Source organism: Lagenorhynchus albirostris, chromosome 12, assembly GCF_949774975.1.
Source record: "Lagenorhynchus albirostris chromosome 12, mLagAlb1.1, whole genome shotgun sequence".
Classification (NCBI taxonomy): Eukaryota; Metazoa; Chordata; class Mammalia; order Artiodactyla; family Delphinidae; genus Lagenorhynchus; species Lagenorhynchus albirostris.
In genome coordinates this window covers 42,365,090-42,383,583 of record NC_083106.1, presented here as the reverse complement: position 1 = coordinate 42,383,583, position 18,494 = coordinate 42,365,090, and the positions used below count along the sequence as shown (strand labels likewise).

At 39.9% G+C, this 18,494-nt stretch overlaps 1 long non-coding RNA gene across 2 annotated transcripts; it reads right to left on the bottom strand.

Moving 5' to 3' along the window:
* Positions 1-874: 874 nt before the first annotated feature.
* Positions 875-17,955, bottom strand: LOC132530397 (uncharacterized). 2 transcript variants are annotated; one of them, XR_009543790.1, is made up of 4 exons: positions 17,636-17,955; positions 16,308-16,395; positions 2,053-2,319; positions 875-1,011 (listed from the first exon to the last, which is right to left on the bottom strand). It is a non-coding gene; the product is annotated as an uncharacterized LOC132530397 (long non-coding RNA). The 2 variants fall into 2 exon arrangements; XR_009543791.1 differs by lacking the exon at positions 17,636-17,955 and having other exon boundaries at positions 16,308-16,440.
* Between the last annotated feature and the right edge of the window lie 539 nt (positions 17,956-18,494).

Sequence of the window (18,494 nt, the reverse complement as noted above, 5' to 3'; positions counted from 1 at the left end):
CTGTTATCAAATCCTATTGGGAGGCAAAGATTGCATTCTGTCACTTTTTACAATTGTGGTGGAAACACATCTGCTCTGACAGACAAGACTATGCAGTCCACAGAGGCTGCTGAAACTGTGCTCTGGGTTCTACTACTATGATTTACACTTGCACCAATATTTATAATCAGCCTAGAAAACCTCTGGAAAGGATGCTAGAGATTTTTCTGTGTTTATCTTACACTGCTTTAGATTCTTAGCAGAAACTAAAATCAAATTTATATTATATGCACAACTATAGACACCATGAATAGCCTTTCATAAAAACATCACCACAAGGCCTTTCATAAATACATACATCAGTTCAGCAATCCAAGAATAGCCACCAGCTTGGCCTCACTATTCTCAAAATGCTTCTCCTGCATTCATTCATGCACCTAATATTTATTAAGGTTCTGAGAGCAGTGCTCATCCTGTACTTACTTGAGTTAAGAGAGAGCACATGCCTAGGCTCTTGCCAGGAATGGGGAGGAGCTGAGTCCCACTAATGAGAAGCTAGGGTTGAATACAGTCCAGCTAGCAGTCCCTCCCCAAAACACAGCCCATCCAGTCACCCAGTGCCCCTCTCAAAGCCACACTGCTGTGTTCATGGCCCACTACACATCTCTCATCTCCCACTATGGGTCTCTTGCCCAGCCTCTCCCTATTTTGGGAATAAATTCCCTTAGAGGCTTTAAAGATTTCTCACTCTGCTTTTTGGTATTCTGCAATTTTACCACTTTGTGTGGGGCTATAAATTCATTTGTATTCACTTGGGACTTGTGCTTCTAGAATCTTAGGATTCATCTTTATCAACTGTGAAAAGTCTCAGCCCCCTTTTTCCAATACTACTTGCCTCTTTGCTGTTCTCTTTATTCAGTCCTGGAATTCCTGTTGGATGTTCATTGGACCTTCTCATTCTATCCCCCAGGTCTCTTCATCCCTCTTACTTTCCATCTCATTATCGTTCTGTGCTGCGTTCTAGGTAAATTCCTGAAAGACAACATGGCACAGTTGTTGAGTGCATGGTGGACAAGGCACCAGAACTTCTCTGCACCTGTTTCCTTGCTTGTTACCTGGGGGAAAAAAATACTCTCCCCCTACCTATGGCTGTTATAAAGATTAAATGAAGCTTTCAGAGCACCGTCTGGCCCACATGAAACACTGTATAAGATTACATATTACACTCCAGTTTACTAATTCTCAGTTCTGCTATCTAATCGGCTGTTTAATCATTGAGGTTTTAATGTCAATTATAAAAAAATTTCTGGACGGTCTGGTGATTCTTTTTCAAGTCTTCCCTTTTCTACACTGTCTTGGTATTTTCTTTGGCTTTGATTCCTCTTTTAATAATTTGAAACCTATTAATTTTACATTCTCTTTGATTTTTCTGTTATCTTCATCTCATTTAGAGTAAAAGCCAAAGTCTGTGCAGTGATAAGGCTCTGTCAACACTGTCCAGTAAAACTTTTGCAAGAATGGAAATACTCCCTGAGCTGCTCAGTAGGGTAGCCACCAGCCACCTGTGTCTATGGAGCACTTGAAATGTGGCTGGAGTGACTGAGGAATACATTTTTAATTGCTGAATTTTCATTTATTTAAATGTAGATGGCCACGTGTGGCTACTGTGTTGTACAGGACAAATCTGTGATCTGCACCCGCCATCATGCTGTCACCTCTCTGACCTCATCTCCCACTTCTCCCACCTTGTTTACCCCCTGCCAGCCACGTGGGCCCTCTGGCTGTCACCTACACGTGCACTTGCTGTTCTCTTCCTGGGAAGCTCTTCCCCTGGATGGCTGCACGGCTTGTCCTTTTACCTCTGTCAAGTCTGTACTCCACTGAAACCTCCACAACCTCTTCCTTCCTCTCCCTGGCAGAAAACTGCACATTTCTCCTCTAACATATTCTCTATCTCCTTTCCTACTTTACTTTTCTCCTTAATGTGTGTCACTAATCCGGCACAGTTTTGTTTTCTTGCTTATTATCTGACTCTGCCACTAGACCACATCCCATGAGGGGAATGACTTTTACCTGTTTTGTTCCCTGCATACTCCCAGCACTTAGGACAGTGTTCAACAAGTATTTGCTCAGTGAATGAACAAGCAGAAGTTCTTGAGGCTCTGTCCTGTTTGTTGTTTCTACCGACTCTTGTTTGTGATGGTTTGTGTCTTTGTGTGGTCTCAGACTTTTGATTGTGAGCCATCCCTCAGCAGGGCTTTTTCCTCCTTGTGAAAACTTCATGACAATGTCCTTTCTGAGGGGTTTCGAATTTGTATCTGTCAGGTACACCAGGTAGGTCTGCCAGATAAAATACAGGATACCCAGTTAAGTTTGAATTTCAGATAAAAAACAAATAATTCTTTAGTTCAAGTATGTTCTGTGCAATGGGACAGATTTATACTAAAAAAGTATTCATGTCCTTTAACTTTTATTTGCTAAATCTGGCAACCCTAATACCAGGAGTATCACCCACCCTGCACCGGTTTGTATTTTAACTTTTGGATTGGCGGTTCCTAGACTATACTGAAAGTTTAGACCCAAGCCTGTGTGCAGCACAGCCCCCTGGTTTTAATTCCTCAGGGGAGACTGCCCTTGTCACCCAGGGTCATTCATTCATCCTTTGTTGTCTTACTGGGCAGATTTTTTTAGGTTCACTCTTTCACTGTTCCTGCCATGCCTAACCCCAAATCTTGTTTCCTATCCCTTCCTGGAGGTTAAATACCCAGCATCTAAGGAAATGAAACCCTCCCCAACCCCAGGATGCCCAGAGCCTCAGCTCTAGTCAGTGCTTGTCACTCTACTTGTCAGTTTCTTCTTTGATTCTGATACCTGGGTATTTCCCTTTATTTCTTAAGATTAGCTGGGCCTTTTAAAGAATTCTGATTTTATTTTACTCAGGAATTCATAGACAGTTTTTCTTATCTAGTCTGCCATCTTGGAATAATACCTCCCCAACAGACAGAAGATATCATATTTTTTGCAAATATCACAGGCTTTAGAACCATATAGAACTCAGGTTTAACCTGGGATTTAATCTTTTTAAATACATGATTTCAGGCACATTATACTGGTGTTAAATTAAACAAGGAGGACATGAGACTGATGTGGCTCTAATGCCATGGCAGCCTAGGTAAGCAAACCAAAATCTAAGCCTGTAAATAACTCAAGGTTATGAAATGGAAAGCTAAGGACAACCAATCACAAATAGCGAACTAGTCTTTACGCTGTAGACAATCAAATAATTTCCTTTCTTTGCTTCCATACTTTCTCTAATAAGTCTTTCTTCTGGCTCCTTTGGTGGAGTGCTCCTAACTACTTCCAGCTTGTCTTTACCCAATTAGAATCCATAAATGCTCAAACAAACTCTTAAAAATTTTAATATGCCTCGGTGTATCTTTTTTTTTTTTTTAAGAAGATGTTGCGAGTAGGAGTTTTAGTAATTTATTTATTTATTTTTGCTGTGTTGTGTCTTGGCTTCTGTGCGAGAGCTTTCTCTAGTTGTGGCAAGCAGGGGCCACTCCCTATCGTGGTGCGTGGGCCTCTCACCATCGCGACCTCTCGTTGCAGAGCACAGGCTCCGGACGCGCAGGCTCAGGAGCTGTGGCTCACGGGCTCAGTTCCTCCGCGGCATGTGGGATCCTTCCAGACCAGGGCTCGAACCCGTGTCCCCTGCATTAACAGGCAGACTCTCAACCACTGCACCACCAGGGAAGCCCAACCTCAGTGTATCTTTTAACACTGGTGATTTCTAAACCCACTTCTTAATCCCTAAAGTGGAAAGGATTATAAAAGGGCTGTTGTGGGGGCTTCCCTGGTGGCGCAGTGGTTGAGAGTCCGCCTGCAGATGCAGGGGACACGGGTTCGTGCCCCGGTCCCAGAGGATCCCACATGCCGCGGAGCGGCTGGCCCCGTGAGCCATGGCCGCTGAGCCTGCGCGTCCGGAGCCTGTGCTCTGCAACGGGAGAGGCCGCAGCAGTGAGAGACCGCGTACCGCCAAAAAAAAAAAAAAAAAAAAGGTGGGGGGGAGGCTGTTGTGAAGACTAATTATATCAGTGTTTTGCATAAACAGGTGATCAATAAATACTGCCTCCTTTTCTTTCTGCCCAATCTGAAGTCTAAATTGTCTTCCAACACCATTTCTTTTAGTCCTTTTCAAGTGGAGGCTGCCTTTTCTCTTCAACTATCCCACAATGCACACCTTCCTCCTGATTCCCACTTCCCCATCCACTCTCTTTCAGCCCCATGCAAAACTCTCTGCCTTTATGATACTCGTGCCGGCTAGCTCTACCACCTTTTCTTCTCCGTGTGTCCCCTAATATCTTCCAAGCCATTTTCCCCATTGACTGAGGACTGTCACCTAGCTCAATTCTCCGTTTTTCCTCTGTTAATCATGTTGAACAGTTCAGTGTCCAACATGGTCACTTGTATGATTTTTTGACATTTACTCTAGAAACCTGCAGTTCACTTAAACCACCTCCACACACGTCCACACTTGTTATCAGCAAGAACTCCAGCTCTGAAATCTTAATTCTGTCTCTGCTCAAAACCTCCAATTCTTCTGATTCCTCACCTTTTATACTACTTATTCATTGATCTCATTAAGAGATTTAATTTAATTTCTTTAATGCCTAGATCCAGTCATTTTCCTCTGGTTGCTAAGCTTTTTCAGTTGCCTCTTCTTCCCCATCCATCACTTGAACTGTCTTGTCTGGGCATTTTCACTCTATAGTCTCTCCTGGACTGCCAAACCTGAGGCCCCGACAACGTAAGTGCCCTTCAGGAAACCATCTTCACATCTCCATCACCGCAGCAGAAAAACACTGTGTAACTATTCACACAGGGGCTCTTACCAACTCCCAGTTTCCAATTTACCTGGGGCTCATTACTCCTCAACCCTTTCACTTATCTTGGATCCACTTCTTTTTCCATCTCTCAGCAGCTATTCCAAAGCAATGCCACTCTGCACAGTTTCCCTTTACTCTGAGATCTTGCCACCTCCTTCACCTAGGAAAGTCATTAAAATCAGATCCTACAACTACCTGTCCATCCCTCTTCCCACATAAAGCTGTATCTACTCCAATCCTTCCCTCCTGTGTCGATGGAAAAGGTGTTTGAAACCTTCACCCACTGCCTCTCCCTCACCTCTGATTTCCCTCCAATTATTTCCATTTCCTTTATTTTCAACTTCTCCCTCTGAACTGGTATCTTCCTCTTGACCTATAAACTTGTTCAAATCTCACATATGTAAAGAACTCTCCCTTAATATCCCAAGCCCTTCTAATTACCTGTCCTCTTTCTTCCAAGAGCGATCTAAGCCTAGAATTTTCATATGCTTTATCTCCCATTCTTTTTTCTAATGGAATTTTTATTTTCTATAATAACCCTTTCCATTTGTTCAAGCCTTCTTTTGCATCCTTTCAGGGCACTTTAAATGGTCTTCATATTACTAGTACACATTTTTGGTTTAATTTATGCTTAGGTGTTTTTTGTTGTCATTGTAAATGATCCCACGCCCCTCCTTTTATATATCAAGAACCACTATGGCCCTAGTGGAAAAAAGCATGAATTCTGGGACTAGCCTGCCTGGGTTCAAATTCTGCTCTAGTTGTGTGACCAAGAAAATGTTATTTTACCTCCATCTGACTCCATTTCCTTATTTCTAAATGAAGATCATAATAGTATATACCTCATGGGGTTATGGTGAACACTGCAAGAGTTAATACATGTAAAACCTTTAGAACAGTGCCTGACCCACGATAAGCACTATGTTGGTATTAGCAGTTACAGACATATATATTTGAATATATAATTAATTTTTTGTCCTGATTGATTTGTTTACACACTGCTCCTTTACTAAATTCCTTATTTCTAGTAGTTTGTAGTTGATTTAGTTTTTTGGGAATGTGATCATGATGTCTGCAAATAGTGCTGATGCAACCTCCTTTAAAATACTTATATGTACATTTAATTCCTCCAGTGCCATATTAAATGCTTCTAGTATCTCCCTACTCAACATGATGCTGGCTTTGGGGCATAGATTATGTTGGGGTATATGTTATTAGATTATGTCCCTTTTTTCCCCTCACCAAGAATGGGTATTGAATTTGACCAATGCCTTTTCAGCATCTATGGAATTAGAAGCAAATGATTTTCTTCCCTAGGATCCCTCTCTAGACCCAGCCAAATGATTAATTATACCAATAGATGCCCTAACATTAAACATTTGGTTATGGCATATGAGTCTATTAAACTGCTGCTGAATTCACAGTGATAACATTTTATTTAGAATTTTTGCATTAATATTCTTTTTCAAGATACCCTTTCAATTTTTTCTTTGTGCCAATCCTTATCAGGTTTTTTTAGCTTGACAAAAACAATTTAGAAGTTTTCTTCTCTTCCTAGGTTCTTCACTTGCTAGGCATTAGAATTATCTGCCCTTTAAAGGTTTAGTAGTATTGCCCTGTGAAACTATATATTGGAGTAATTTGTCAGGGTTGGCAGCAATCTGACCATTTTTTTCCTAGAGAAATCTGTTTAGATTTTAAAACTTCAGTTTGGGTAAATTGTATTCTCTTAGAAAAGTTTTCAAATTTATTCATATGGAATTAAACAAAACAGTCTTTCGTTATCCTTTTAGTTCCCTCTGCTTTTATGGCTATTTCTCCCTTATTTCCTATTTTGTGCATTTGCCTTTAGTACTCTCCTTTTTATGACTGGTATAGCCAACAGTTTGTCTTTTTCCCCTGAAAAATCAGTTTTTAATTTTTTTTTAGTTCTACTATTTTCCCACTTTCAGAAGCTGATAATCCACTTGTTACAGCCATAGGCAGAAGTAAAAATGCCCTTAACAATGGTGAGGATGACAATAGGAAGGCACCTAGTGACAATGACACTTCCCTGAATGTCACAAACATTGCTTACTAAAGAACTGGGAACCGTAGGCAGGCGCGCGCACACTCACATACATACACACACACACACACACACACACACACACAGAACATTCGTGTGGGGGAGGAAGGGGAATGCTATAGTCTCAAGGATGGAGGACTCTACTTGTAACCTCAGAAGTTCTTGCATTCTAACAGTCACTCAACTACAAAGAAACTATTTCTACTGAAATCCAGGGCAGGTCAACCATCATTTTTAAAAATCAAAACAGCTGGACTTCCCTGGTGGCACAGTGGTTAAGAATCCACCTGCCAATGCAGCGGACACAGGTTCGAGCCCTGGTCCAGGAAGATCCCACATGCTGCGGAGCAACTAAGCCCATGTGCCACAACTACTGAGCCTGCACTCTAGAGCCAAAAGCCACAACTACTGAGCCCACATGCCACAACTACTGAAGCCTGCGTGCCTAGAGCCCATGCTCCACAACAAGAGAAGCCACTGCAATGAAAAGCCTGCGCACCACAACAAAGAGTAGCCCCTGCTGGCCACAACTAGAGAAAGCCCACGTGCAGCAATGAAGACCCAACGCAGCCAAAACATAAATAAATTCATTAATTAAAAAAAAATCAAAACAGAATCAATCCTAGGCTTCATCAAACCTTGCACTATTTAAGAGAACTAAAAATAATTATTAGGAGAGCAAGACTGAAAAACCAACAATTTCATCTGTATTTCCCTTTTCCCTCTTTGAATATGGCCTATTAAAGATAAACCAAGAGATGGATTTGAGTTCTGCCTCTGACACTTACTAGGTGTGTGACCCTGGAAAGTAATATCTTTCCTAGTTCTCAGTTTGTTCATCCTCATAATAAACGTTATTTTTTTTTATAATCTTTATAAAGCCTTCCAGCTCTTAACAATAGGTGGCAGTAAAATATCACATTTGGAATCTTCTGCCCCCTGCTGGCATTTTAGCAAATTGCAAATTTTACCTTTCCAAAGCATTTACGTTCTGTTTTACGTTCTGTGTATCTAATTTTCCTTCTTATAGTCCATTCATCTATCATCCCTAGCCTATCAAAGGCTAAGGCTTTCTTTTATAACCAAATACCCTCTTTAACTTGAACTTTAAAACAATCTTGTTACTTTTGCTGTTTAAATCTTCCTTCTCTCCTAGTTTCTTTGAAAGTTTTCTTGCAATCTCCACTATTGTGAGGGACTTTTATAATTTTCTTATGGTTCTATTTTTACTTTATAAATTTTGAGGCTAGTTAAAATTGGCATATACAAGATTAGCATTATTTTCACATTGGAATGTGAAGTAGCAGGATACAAAATTAATATACAGAAATCTGTTGTATTTCTTTACACTAACAATGAAACATCAGAAAGAGGAAGTAAAAAAAAAAAAAATCCCATTTAAAATCACATCAAAAAACCCAAAAAACCCAAAACCTAGGAATAAATTTAACCAAGCAGGTGAAAGACCTATAAGCAGAAAACTATAAAACATTGATAAAGGAAACTGAAGATGATTCAAAGAAATGGGAAGATATCCCATGCCCCTGGATTGGAATAATTAATATTGCTAAAATGGCTATACTACCCAAAGCAATCTACAGATTTACTTATTTTTTTATACAGTAGGTTCTTATTAGTCATCAATTTTATACACATCAGCGTATACATGTCAATCCCAATCGCCCAATTCATCACACCACCATCCCCACCCACCCACCGCTTTCCCCACTTGATGTCCATACGTTTGTTCTCTACATCTGTGTCTTTATTTCTGCCCTGCAAACCAGTTCATCTGTACCATTTTTCTAGATTCCACATATGTGCGTTAACATACGATATTTCCTTATTTCTTTCTGACTTACTTCACTCTGTATGACAGGCTCTATCTAGGTCCATCCATGTCTCTACAAATGACCCAATATCATTTCTTTTTATGGCTGAGTTATATTCCATTGTATATATGTACCACATCTTCTCTATCCATTTGTCTGTCGATGGGCATTTAAGATGCTTCCAGGACCTGGCTACAGTGCTGCAATGAACAATGGGGTGCAGGTGTCTTTGAATTATGGTTTTCTCTGTGTATATGCCCAGTAGTGGGATTGCTGGATCATATGGTAATTCTATTTTTAGTTTCTTAAGGAACCTCCATACTCTTTTCCATAGTGGCTGTATCAATTTACATTCCCACCAACAGTGCAAGAGGGTTCCCTTTTCTCCACACCCTCTGCAGCATTTGTTGTTTGTAGATTTTCTGATGATGACTATTCTAACCGGTGTGAAGTGATACCTCATTGTAGTTTTGATCTGCATTTCTCTAATAATTAGTGATGTTGAGCAGCTTTTCATGTGCACCTTGGCCATTTGTATGTCTTCTATGGGGAAATGTCTATTTAGGTCTTCTGCCCATTTTTTGACTGGGTTGTTTGTTTTTTCAATATTGAGCTGCATGAGCTGTTTTAATATTTTGGAGATTACTCCTTTGCTGATTCGTTTGCAAATATTTTCTCCCATTCAGAGGGTTGTCTTTTTGTCTTGTTTATAGTTTCCTTTGCTGGGCAAAAGCTTTTAAGTTTCATTAGGTCCCATTTATTTTTGTTTTTATTTCCATTACGCTAGGAGGTGGGTCAAAAAAGATCTTGCTGTGATTTATGTCAAAGAGTGTTCCTCCTATGTTTTCCACTAAGAGTTTTATAGAGTCTGGTATTACATTTAGGTCTTTAATCCATTTTGATTTTATTTTTTCTGTATGATGTTAGGGAGTGTTCTAATTTCATTTTTTTACATGTAGCTGTCCAGTTTTCCCAGCACCACTTATTGAAGAGACTGTCTTTTCTCCATTGTATATCCTTCCTTTGTCATTAGTTGACCAGAGATGTGTGGCTTTACCTCTGGGCTTTCTATCCTGTTCCATTGATCTATATTTCTGTTTTTGTGCCAGTACCATACAGTTTTGATGACTGTAGCTTTGTAGTATTAGTCTGAAGTCAGGGAGCCTGATTCCTCTAGCTCCGATTTTTTCCCTCAAGATTGCTTTGGCTATTCGGGGTCTTCTGTGTTTCCATACAAATTTTAAGATTTTTTGTTCTGGTTCTGTGAAAAATGCAATTGGTAATTTGATAGGGATTGCACTGATCTCTGGACTGCATTGGGTAATATATTCATTTTCACAATATTGATTCTTCCAATCCAAGAACATGGTATATCTCTCCATCTGTTTGTGTCATCTTTGATCTCTTTCATCAGTGTCATATAGTTTTCCGAGTACACGTCTTTTACCTCCTTAGGTAGGTTTATTCCTAGGTATTTCATTCTTTTTGTTGCAATGGTAAATGGGATTGTTTCCTTAATTTCTCTTTCTGATATTTTGTTGTTAGTGTATAGGAATGCAAGAGATTTCTGTGCATTAATTTTGTATCCTGCAACTTTACCAAATTCACTGATCTAGTAGTTTTCTGGTGGCATCTTTAGGATTCTCTAAGTATAGTATCATGTCATCTGCAAACAGTGATAGGTTTACTTCTTCTTTTCCAATTTGTATTCCTTTTATTTCTTTTTCTTCTCTGATTGTTGTGGCTAGGATTTCCAAAACTATGTTGAATAACAGTGGCAAGAGTGGACATCCTTGTCTTGCTCCTGATCTTAGTGGAAATGGTTTCAGTTTTTCACCATTGAGAATGATGTTTGCTGTGGGTTTGTCATATACAGCCTTTATTAGGCTGAGGTAGGTTCCCTCTATGCCCACTTTCTGGAGAGTTTTTATCATAAATGGGTGTTGAATTTTGTCAAAAGCTTTTTCTGCATCTATTGAGATTATATGGTTTTTATTCTTCAATTTGTTAATATGGTGTATCACATTGATTGATTTGCGTATATTGAAGAATCCTCGCATCCCCAGGATAAATCTCACTTGCTCATGGTGTATGATCCTTTTAATGTATTGTTGGATTCTGTTTGCTAGTATTTTGTTCAGGACTTTTGCATCTATATTCGTCAGTGATATTGGTGTGTAATTTTCTTTTTTTGTAGTATCTTTGTCTGGTTTTGGTATCGGGGTGATGGTGGCCTCATAGAATGAGTTTGGGAGTGTTTCTTCCCTTGCAATTGTTTGGAAGAGTTTGAGAAGGATGGGTGTTAGCTCTTCTCTAAATGTTTGATAGAATTTACCTGTGAAGCCATCTGGTCCTGGACTTTTGTTTGTTGGAAGATTTTTAATCACAGTTTCAATTCCATTACTTGTGATGATGGGTCTGTTCATATTTTCTATTTCTTTGTGGTTCAGTCTTGGAAGGTTATACCTTTCTAAAATTTGTCCATTTCTTCCAGGTTGTCCATTTTATTGGCATAGAGTTGCTTGTAGTAGTCTTGTGATGCTTCGTATTTCTGTGGTGTCCATTGTAACTTCTCCTTTTTCATTTCTAATTTTATTGATTTGAGTCCTCTCCCTCTTTTTCTTGATGAGTCTGGCTAAAGGTTTATCAATTTTGTTTATCTTCTCAAAGAACCAGCTTTTAGTCTTATTGATCTTTGCTATCGTTTTATTTGTTTCTATTTCATTTATTTCTGCTCTGACTTTTATGATTTCTTTCCTTCTACGAACTTTCAGTTTTGTTTGTTCTTCTTTCTCTAGTTCCTTTAGGTATAAGGTTAGATTGTTTATTTGAGATTTTTCTTGTTTCTTGAGGTAGGATTGTATTGCTATAAACTTCTCTCTTAGAACTGTTATTGCTGCATCCCATAGGTTTTGGATTGTCGTGTTTTCATTGTCATTTGTCTCTAGGTATTCTGTGATTTCCTCTTTGATTTCTTCAGTGATCTCTTGGTTATTTAGTAATGTATTGTTTAGCCTGCATGTGTTTGTGTTTTTTATGGTTTTTTCCCCGTAATTTATTTCTAATCTTACAGCGTTTGGTCGGAAAACACGTTTAATATGATTTCAATTTCCTTAAATTTACCAAGGCTTGATTTGCGACCCAAGATGTGATCTACCCTGGAGAATGTTCCATATGCACTTGAGAGAAAGTGTAATCTGCTGTTTTTGGATGGAATGTCCTATAAATATCAATTAAATCTATCTGGTCTATTGTGTCATTTAAAGCTTGTGTTTCCTTATTAATTTTCTGTCTGGATGATCTGTCCATTGATGTAAGTGAGGTGTTAAAGTCCCCCACTATTATTGTGTTACGGCCAATTTCCTCTTTTATAGCTGTTAGCATTTGCCTTAGGTGCTCCTATGTTGGGTGCATATATAATTGTTATATCTTCTTCTTGGATTGATCCCTTGATCATTATGTAGTGTCCTTCCTTGTCTCTTGTAACATTCTTTACTTTAAAGTCTATTTTATCTGATATGAGTAGTGCTACTCCAGCTTTCTTTTGATTTCCATTTGCATGGAATATCTTTTTCCATCCCCTCACTTTCAGTCTGTATGTGTCCCTAGGTCTGAATTGGGTCTCTTGTAGACAGCATATATATGGGTCTTGTTTTTGTATCCATTCAGTGAGCCTGTGTCTTTTGGTTGGAGCATTTAGTCCATTCACATTTAAGGTAATTATCAATATGTATGTTCCTATTACTATTTTCTGAATTGTTTTGGGTTTGTTTTTGTAGGTCCTTTTCTTCTCTTGTGTTTCCCATTTAGAGAAGTTCCTTTAGCATTTGTTGTAGAGCTGGTTTGGTGGTGCTGAATTCTCTTAGCTTTTGCTTGTCTGTAAAGCTTTTGATTTCTCCACTGAGTCTGAATGAGATCCTTGCCGGGTAGAGTAATCTTGGTTGTAGTTTCTTTCCTTTTATCACTTTAAATATATCATGCCACTGCCTTCTGGCTTGTAGAGTTTCTGCTGAGAAATTAGCTGTTAACATTATGGGAGTTCCCTTGTATGTTATTTGTCGTTTTTCCCTCCCTGCTTTCAATAATTTGCCTTTGTCTTTAATTTTTGTCAATTTGATTACTATGTGTCTTGGTGCGTTTCTCCTTGGGTTTATCGTGCCTTGGACTCTCTGTGCTTCCTGGACTTGGGTGGCTACTTCCTTTCCCATGTTAGGGAAGATTTCAACTATAATCTCTTCCAATATTTTCTCAGGTCTTTCTCTCTCTCTTCTCCTTCTGGGACCCCTATAATGCGAACCTTGGTATGTTTAACGTTGTCCCAGAGGTCTCTTATGCTGTCTTCATTTCCTTTCATTCTTTTTTCTTTATTCTGTCCTGTGGCAGTGAATTTCACCAATCTGTCTTCCAGGTCACTTATCCGTTCTTCTGCCTCAGTTATTCTGCTATTGATTCCTTCTAGTGCAGTGTTCATTTCAGTTATTGTACTGTTCATCTCTGTTTGTTTGTTCTTTAATTATTCTAGGTCTTTGTTAAACATTTCTTGCATCTTTTCGATCTTTGCCTCCTTTCTTTTTCTTTGGTCCTGGATCATCTTCACTATCATTATTCTGAATTCTTTTTCTGGGAGGTTGCCTATCTCCACTTCATTTAGTTGTTTTTCTGAGGTTTTAATCTTATTCCTTCATCTGGTACATAGTCCTCTGCCTTTTCATTTTGTCTGTCTTTCTGTGAATGTGGTTTTCGTTCCACAGGCTGCAGGACTGTAGTTCTTCTTGCTTCTGCTGTCTGCCCTCTGGTGGATGAGGCTATGTAAGAGGCCTGTGCCAGCTTCCTGATGGGAAGGACTCGTGGTGGGTAGACCTGGGTGTTGCTCTGCTGGGCAGATCTGAGTAAAACTTTAATATGCTTGTCTGCTGATGGGTGGGGCTGCGTTCCCTCCCTGTTCGTTGTTTGGCCAACTCCAGGAGGGCTCACACCAAGGAGTACTTCCCAGAACTTCTGCTGCCGGTGTCCTTGTCCTCGCAGTGAGCCAGAGCTGCCCCCCGCCTCTGCAAGAGACCCTCCAACACCAACAGGCAGGCCTGGCTCAGTCTCCTATGGGGTCAGTGCTCCTTCCCCCTCGGTCCCGATGTGCACACTACCCTGTGTGTGCCCTTCAAGAGTGGAGTCTCTGTTTCTCCCAGTCATGTCAAAGTCCTGCAATCAAATTCCGCAAGCCTTCAAAGTCTGATTCTCTGGAAATTCCTCCTCCCATTGCCAGACACCCAGGTTGGGAAGCCTGACATGGGGCTCAGAACCTTCACTCCAGTGGGTGGACCTCTGTGGTATAACTGTTCTCCAGTTTGTGAGTCACCCACCCAACGGTTATGGGATTTGATTTTATTGTGATTGCGCCCCTCCTACTGTCTCATTGTGGCTTTCCCTTTGTCTTTGGATGTGGGGTATCCTTGCTGAGTTCCAGTGTCTTCCTGACGATGATTGTTCAGCAGTTAGTTGTGATTCTGGTGCTCTTGCAAGAGGGAGTCAATCTACAGATTTAATGCGATCCCTATCAAAATACCCATGACATTTCTCAAAGAACTGGAATAAATAATACTAAAATTTATACGGAACCACAAAAGACCCAGAAAGTCAAAACAACTGTGAGGAAAAAGAACAAAGCTGGAGGCATAATCATTCCAGACTTCAGACAATACTACAAAGCTACAGTAATCAAAACAATACTACAAAGCTACAGTAATCAAAACAGTGTGGTGTTGGTACAAAAACAGACATATAGATCAACGGAAAAGAACACAGAGCCCAGAAATAAACCCACGCACCTATGGTCAATTGATCTATGCCAAAGGAGGCAAGAATATACAATGAAGAAAAGACAGTCTCATCAACAAGTGGTGCTAGGAAAGCTGGATAGCTACATGTAAATCAGTGAAATTAGAACCTCTCATCACACCACATGCAAAACTAAACTCAAAATGGTTTGTCATGACACCATAAAACTCCTAGAAGAGAATATAGACAAAACATTCTTGGACATAAATCATAGCTGTATTTTCTTAGATCAGTTTCCCAAGGCAAAAGAAATAAAAGCAAAAATAAACAAATTGGACCTAATCAAACTTAAAAGCTTTTGCACAGCAAACGAAACCATTAACAAAAGAAAAAGACAACATATGGAATGGGAGAAAATATTTGCAAACAATACGACTGACATTAGTATCCAAAATATATACAAATAGCTCATACAACTCAATATCAAAAAAACAAACAACCCAATCAAAAAATGCACAGAAGTAAGTAGACATTGCTCCAAAGAAGATACAGACAGTTCCCCAAAGAAGACATTCAGATGGCCAACAGGCACATGAAAAGATGCTCAACTTTGCTAATTATTAGAGAAATGCAAATTAAAACCACAATGAGGTATCACTTCACACCAGTCGGAATGGATGTCATCAAAAAGTGTACAAATAATAAATGCTGGAGGGTGTGGAGAAAAGGAAACCCTCCTACACTCTTGGTAGAAATGTAAATTGGTGCAGCCACTATGGAAAACTGTATGGAGGTTCCTTAAAAAACTAAAAGTAGAGCTACCATATGATCCAGCAATCCCACTCCTGGGCATGTATCCAGAAAAGATGAAAACTCTAATCTGAAACGATACATGCACCCCAATGTTCATAGCGGCATTATTTACAATAGCCAAGACATGGAAACAACCCAAGGCCCATCAACAGACGACTGGTTTAAGAAGATGTGGTGTATGTCTACAATGGAATACTACCAAGCCATAAAAAAGAATGAAATATTGCTATTTGCAACAACATGAAACAACCTAGGGAATATTATATTAAGGGAAGTCAGACATAGAAAGATAAATATATGATATCACTTAAATATGAAATCTAAAAAATAATACAAATGAATCTATCTACAAAACAGAAACAGACTCAAAGACATAGAAAACAAACTTATGGTAATCAAAGGGGAAAGGAGGGGGGAGGGATAAATTAGAAGTATGGAATTAACAGATACAAGTTACTATACATAAAACAGATAAACAACAAGGATTTATTGTATAGCAGAGGGAACTATATTCAATATCTTTTAACAACCTGTAGTAGGAAATAATCTGAAGAAAAAATATAACTGAATCACTTTGTTGTACACCTGAAACTAAAAAAATATTGTAAACCTACTATACTTTAATTTAAAAAAAATACATATATATATATAAAAGTAGCTTTCTCCATGCCTGATAATGCTTTTTTTTCCCTTGAAGTCTATTCTCTCTGATATGAATATTAACTATCTCAGCTTGCCTTTGGAGAATATATGCCTAGTGTATCTTCTTTATCTTTTCACTTTCAAACTTTCAGTATCCTTAGGTATGTTCCTCATAAAGAACTTTTTGCTGGATTTTTTTCCAATTTGAATCCTTTCTTTCAACTGGAGAGTTTAGCCCTTTATCAAGCACTGTCAAAAATCTAATCCCAGTAGCACTTCCTTGGCTTCTGCCAGGATACACTAGCCAAATCTTACCTTTTTTGATGTGTGGTCTTTCTTCTCCCTTACCAGGCCCAGCACATCTGCAGCCAGGATTTGCTAGGATTTAACCCTAGTTATAGGCCTAGGAGCAAAGAGGAGAGGGGCAGTTACTGTCTTGGACTGCGGGGGAGAGGGGGAAACGGGTGGGAGGAGGAGGGGTGGATATCAGCCTCTGAAGCATCTTCCAGCATAAGCAGAGGTGCCTTATTAGGGAAGGCTGGGCTGCTTCTGAAAGACTATAGGATGCAGTAGGGACTGTAGAGTCAACATCTTCAGAGGCATCCATCCAGGTTTCCCCATGGCATGTTTCAAGGTTCTAGGTTTTCCCTACCAGCACCTTGAATTTCACAAAATATAATGTGGCTGAACATTTAAGTCAAGTCTCTGAAGCTTTGTGACTGTAACAAGTAGATGCTCAGCCTGAATCTCAGCTGTTTCAATCCTTCCATTGCAGGAGAAAAGGCCTCCTTATGAGCTCCCCAGAGGTCCTTTGGCTCTCACATTTCAGTATTAACAGCTTGATAACATCCCTCAGTCTCTCATTATCCTTCTATAGGTCATCAATACAACTAAGCAGTAACCAGCCAATTCTGCTGTTTTTGTAGACACTGTCCTTTCTGTATTTATCAAACACCTGCCTCATTGAACTTCTAGAGAATTCCTCTCCATGGGGATATTTGCCTAAGTTACCACCTGTTTCTGGGGTCTCTAAAACCACCCCCAGGTTGAGCGACTTGCTAGAAGGGCCCACAGGACTAAGCATAGACCTGTACTCACAACTGTGATTTATTACAGAGAAAGAACACCAAGCAAAATCAGCAAAGGGAACAGGCACATGAACAAAGTCCACATGAAATGAGCACGAGCTCCAAGAGTCTTTTCCCAATGGAGTCACATAGGATGAGCTTAATTCCTCCAGCAATGATGTATAATAATATGTATAAAGTACTGTCCACCAGGAAGCTGGCCTGAGCCTGGGCATAGCAGTCCAGGGTTTTTATTGTGCCCAGTCAAGTAGGCACTCTTTGCCTAGCATGTACCAAATTCGTGATTCCCAGAAGGAAAGCAGGTGTTCAACATAAACCCTATTGTCCGTACAAACATTTCAGGCACAGTAAACCACTCTTATCAATTAGGGAATGGGGGGAACACCCGTGAAATCCAAACTGCTGGACAGTAGCCACAGGTGGACCTCAGAAGCAGGCCTTTCTAAGGATAACAGGTTCAGGCCTGCTTTGGTAACTCTTTTCTGCACACCATCTGTGAAATATCTAGTAACTGAGCCATAACCTTGTGCCAAGGCCTATATGTACACCACTCACCAGCCAGGATGTCATCCTCTTCATCCTTTGGGAGGGAGATGAACCAGCTCCTAATCTCCTATTAACCTGTTTTCTCAGATCTCACTCCTGGTCCACTTGTGTTAGTCTGGGTCCTCCAAGAAGCAGACACCAAGACCAAGAAGGGATCAGCTATAGAACAGACTTACTAGGGGCAGTGCTGGTGAGGAAAAGCAGGGTGGGAGCTGGGGTTGGTGGGAGGCTGGGAGGCAACCAGCCCCTGATGCAGGCATGACCCCAGGTAAATGAAAGAAGGAAGGTTGGGTGAAAGTGACTTAGAGACTATAACGCAATCCTAAAGGAGTCTGGCAAGACCGTCAGGTAGTCTTCAAGCCAAAGTGAAGGAGTCAACTCTCTGCCATGCTCAGCCCCTGGTTGGCAGCAGCATGAGGCAGAGCCTGTGCGTTAATGTGGGGATGACCAGAGTGCAGAGGCTGGAGGGCCTTCAGTCCCTTATGTTCCTTTCTGCTGGAGAGCTGAGGGGTGCATTCTCCTGGCTGCCACGACCATGACTGTAGCTCTCAAAATACACCTGAAAAAGATTTGTGATCAAAACAGATATTTAGCACCAACAGCACATGGTAATTTGCAATAATACCTTTCAGCTAAAATTTTTTTTAAAAGGTTAATTATAAAACCCCTTTAATAAAATAATCTTTTTAATTTAATAAAAAGAACAATATCCTATGTGGGTGAATTCTGGGGAAAAGACTTTTCCAAATTGCTTGGTGAATTGGAAGCTGACACACAGCGTATTGTATTAGGACTAAATCAAAGTTACTCAATGACAAAAAAATAAATACCTCTAAATGTTCATAACTCAAGTAATTTTCTGAAATAT